At 47.2% G+C, this 4,786-nt stretch overlaps 1 non-coding gene across 1 annotated transcript; it reads left to right on the forward strand.

Moving 5' to 3' along the window:
• Nucleotides 1-3,728: 3,728 nt before the first annotated feature.
• LOC140608943 (U7 small nuclear RNA) lies at nucleotides 3,729-3,790 on the forward strand. Its single transcript, XR_012010934.1, has one exon. It is a non-coding gene; the product is annotated as a U7 small nuclear RNA (small nuclear RNA).
• Nucleotides 3,791-4,786: the final 996 nt, after the last annotated feature.

Here is a 4,786-nt window from a genome sequence, read left to right on the forward strand (position 1 = left end):
CTCAGTGGACTTCAGGCCTTCCCCCACCCTCCATCCCCCTGCCACCCCCCCCCCCCCCATCCTCCCAAGGAAATCACATCTTTTTCCAGATTTCTCACTTCAGCTTGATTTTTAGCAGATCCTTTCAGGACTAATTAGGTGATTGCTTTCATTTATGGTAGCAGTCGGGAGTGGGGGGCACGAAACGGCGTCGCCCCTATTCTTGTTGGAAAAATAAATTACACCTATTGTTACTGAAGATCTTTTTTTTTTCTCCCCAATCAAGCAAATTAGCAGCTTGGTTCCTTTTCCCAGCATTCACTCCCGAGCAGACGGCAGCGCCCTGGAATGTGGCTTGGAGCTGTGTGGTCAGTACAATTGTTTGGGGCTGTTTGTGCCAACAATGAGAGGAGACGGCTGTCTCCGAAAGGCCAGTGGCACTTGTCTTGCTCCGGCCCAGAGGGCTGGCGAGCTGCCGCCGGCCTCAGAGCAGAGGTGCACCGCCATCTAGTGGACGCCGGGGCTCGCCGCAGCGCGGTCCGGCCCGGCTTTTGCTCAGAGCCAGGAAGGACCAGCACTGAGGCCGCTTGGGAGTTACCCAAAATAGGAAGGCCCCTTGGCATCTCGGGGGGCCAGAAAATGTTTGCCTCGATGGCTGTAATGAAAATGCAACGCGATGGTTGCATTATGCTTCTCTGGTGGGTAGTTCTCTTTGGTCTTGATTTCCAGGTCCAAAGTGGGAGGGCCACTGCTTGCGCAATGGGGATCCCTGAATCGGGATAGTTCTCTTGTGTCCTAAGTACCAAGGGCGGAGAGCATCAGCACCTTCAGACGACAGGCTCTTTCATCTCTGAGGCTTCCCCATCACCCCTCAGGTCCCCCTCAGCAAACCCAATTCCAAAAATGCACAAGGTGGAGGCATTCAAAGAAGCTTGCTCACCAGGGGCATTGCCGCTTCAGAATGGAAGCCAGAAACGACCAAATCCTTGGACTTTTTCTGATCTTGGTGTTGAGGGGTGTTCCCAGTCTCTGACCACACATGAACACATGCCTTCTTCCTTCCTACTCTTTCTATCCTAAATAAAGATCGCTGTTGTTCTCGCATTATACTATAGGAACCATGACTTTCTTGGGGTTTGTGTACAGGTGGGGGGCGGGGAGCACAAAGAAATCCCAATATGGAAGGCTTTGGGGTAGTGGTTCTCAACCAGGAGCAGTTTTTGCTCCCACGAGACATTTGCTAATGTCTCGGGACATTTTGGATTGTCAGAACCTGGGGGCTAAAATATATGTATTAGCATTGTAGGAGATATATATATATATATGATATGCTAATATATATACTTATATATTAGCATTGTGGGATATATATATATATATATATACACTATATATCCTACAATGCACAGGGCAGCCCCCCAGCAGAATTCTCCAACCCGAAATGTCAATAGGGTTGAGGAGCCTGGTTGAGGGTAACAAAGATTGCCCTCAGTAATCGGGTTATGATAACACCAATTGATTGTCTTCAAATGAGCCCCACTGCAGAGACTGTGGATAATTCATCCTCTCCCAAATCAGTATTTACCACCTTTTTTCTTCCTTTAGACTCTTCCATTTTAAACATAATTTAGCTGTCTTTTTTTTTTTTTTTTTCCTCCCTCTGCCCCTGCTGGAAAGAGAAAGGATTGGAATGGGGGAGGGGAAGGCGACAAAAAAGGAGGATTAGAAGCATGACCTGTTTCTCCTGGAGAAGCTCGGCACATTCCTCTCTCAGATGTGCTTTGTGACCGAGCAGGGTACAATTAAAAGCACAATAATTTGCTTGTTATTCAAGTCAGGCATTAGTCCGGGTAATGGCGTGCTTGGTGGAGAGATGGATTTCCTTGTTAGGAGCTAAGCACAGGATTAGCTGAATTCTCCATGGAGAAATCTTGATTTGTTCAAGGTCTTTCATGTTTTCTACAGAGAAGGGATTATGTCTTCTTAAAGAGAGGCCTTGCTTAAAAAGCTACAAAGTATAAGAAAAGGATTTAGGGCAGAGGGGCCTGTGGTTAAGTAGCTGAGGGGTACAGGGAATTTTAGAGCAAAGGATTATTTAAAGCCATAAAGTTCAAAAAATAATTGGTTTAGCACTACTGGGTCAGTGCCGGCGAGGACGCTGTAAAGGCAATTAAGCATGAGCTAATATTCATTTTACTTTGGCTAATTATTGCATGGATCCAGGAGAGAGGGGAAAGAAAACATGCCCCCTCCCCAGCAATCAGGGAGCGCGTTGTTTGGGGTTTCTTTGCCTTATGTGCACGCTGATTTGTTGGGGTGCTCAAAATCCAGGCATCACAAAGAATTTATTAGGTAAAACACAGGAAAATTGTCATCTCAAGGCAGATCAGTGCACGTTCTGCTATCCCGGTGACCAAGTAGAAGCCGCTATTAGTTTTAACTTCACTGAGATCATTAGCCAGAGAGGACATAATGTAAAAAAATAAAATAAAATAAAACGCCTGACTTCACCAATGTCGCTGCTAAGCCCAGATCAGGGGCTCACGACCAGAGCCACTTTGTCCCCTGGAGACCTCTGACGATGTCGGGAGACATCTCTGGTTGTCACAACTGGGGAGGTGCTCTTGGCACCTACTGGACCCAGGCCAGGGATGCTGCTAAACGCCAAATGATGCACAAGATGCGACAACCAACCATCAGACCCAAATGTGACCAGTGCTGCCAGTAAGAAATCCTGGTCTAGACGGAGGCAATTGTCTCTCTTTGGGTAGATGACTCTACCCCTTCCTCAAATCCAGAGCTGACAAATGATCAGAGGGCCCCATTATGCTAACCCACACGCTTTTCCTCCCTCTTCCACATGGGGCCTTCCCATAATTGGGGAAATCGGTGATGCCAAGAGCGATGTGCCCTGGCCCAGGGCTGGTGCCTGCCTAACCCATCCAGGATTCTCATACCCAGGAGAGGAGGGAGCTGGCTTCTCTGCAATTTCCGCAGGTTCCAAGTGTTGAGGACTTTTGTTCCCTTATCTGAGATTACAGTTCCTCCTGCATGAAGCGGGTTCAGGGAAGTCACGGTCCTGTGGCTTGCAAGGCAGTAAGAGCCTGAGGCTACAAGATACCATTTTCTCCCTGGCCAGAGACAATCCCCATCCTCAGGGAGGTTAACACCCTGGACAGGAGTTTCCGCAGAGCTAGGTAAAGCCAAGGGGCTGTGAATCGGGATGATTCCAAGGCCTGGTCATCAACTCTGTGGGAGGGTCTCAAGGATGCTCTTAAGCTCCATTTAAGATAAGACAGAGGGCTACACAAGGGGAGTGAGTGGCCGCAGAGGTTCCCTCAAGAATGGCATATGCACCATTCTGGAAATTAAACCAAAGGGGAAACAAAGATGGATGCTTTTATATTAGGTCTTGCTCTACCAGACATGAAAACAGATGTTAAATGCCTACCAGCCCTCTGGTTTCTTGGGTATCACTGCTACAGAAAGGCTCGAGGAGGGGGTCACAACGATGACCTGCCCCCACATACAAGCAACACTCAATGCTTGCTGCCAAGGTTTCAATCCTTCTGGAACTGTCCAGAAGGACTGATGACAGATGAAATGGATTCTCATTCCATCTGGTGTGGAATCTCATATACTGAATTCCCGTGGGCATTGCCAAGAAGACCTTAGCAGTACATCAAACCACCACTTCTGGTTAAAAAAAAAAAAAAAAAAAAAAAAAAAAACAAAAGAAAATTATTCACAAGCAGTACAGCTCTTTTAGAATTTGTCTCACAGGTTTTCCGGTCCTTACTGGAAGACTCCTAAAATATATGTATTTATTTTTTATTCTCATTTCATGAGCTAAGTGATTATAATTTGGGAAACCCCACACTTGATTTGTTTTTGTGGGTTTTTTCCCCACCTCTAACAGCGTTTGGCATGTGACATGCTTTTACAAAAGCCAGTGTGCTCCTTGCATTTCAGCGTTAACGTATAACCTCTGTTAGTCTCATGAAGGACAACCTTTCTAGTTCAGGAGGGGAATTTGGAGCAGGCTTCTTCTCTAAATGAAGGGACCTTTATACAAAGAACACAGACTTTTTTTTTCAGATGTTACTTATTTATTCATGAGAGACACACAGAGAGAGGCAAAGACATAGGCAGAGGAGAAACAGGCTCCGTACATGGAACCCAATGCAGGACTCGATCCCAGGACCCTGGGATCACGCTCTGAGTCAAAGGCAGATGCTTAACCACTGAGCCACCCAGGCGCCCCCAAAGAACACAGACTCACGTATATACCAAGATAAAGTCACTTCCTGTCTATATTCTCAGGGTACGCCCTGAAGGTATTATTTATAGCCCGACACTAGGCCTGTGGGGAAGATTCTCATCCACTGGAGATCCTAGTCCCCAGTAGCCTAGAGCATCGGCTCTATCTGTTAAGTTTCCACAAAGTACTGACTCTGCCTCACAGTGGCAACAAGAAAACCTGGACATATAAGTTGGGGCAGGGATCTCCTGCTACCAATACATGAACCATTTCTCTCTCCATTCATTACATGTGTCGTCAGTTGGGAGGAGTCCAGTCTCAAAGTGACACATGCCCAAGACCTAAGCAACTTGGCTTCAGATTAAATGGCAGCTATACAATCACCACCTTGGGCTTTTACCCATCTACCCCACACAGAGTTCGATCTGAGGCCCAACTTGGTCTGTGGAAGCCACGCGGCTGCTGCCTGTGAACAGTGCTGTTCAGTCACTCACTGGCTCACGAGTGTTTATTCTACCTGTGCTCCGGGTGTCCAGGTGGGGGCAG

The sequence above is a fragment of the Canis lupus genome, chromosome 1 (assembly GCF_048164855.1).
Source record: "Canis lupus baileyi chromosome 1, mCanLup2.hap1, whole genome shotgun sequence".
Lineage (NCBI taxonomy): Eukaryota > Metazoa > Chordata > Mammalia > Carnivora > Canidae > Canis > Canis lupus.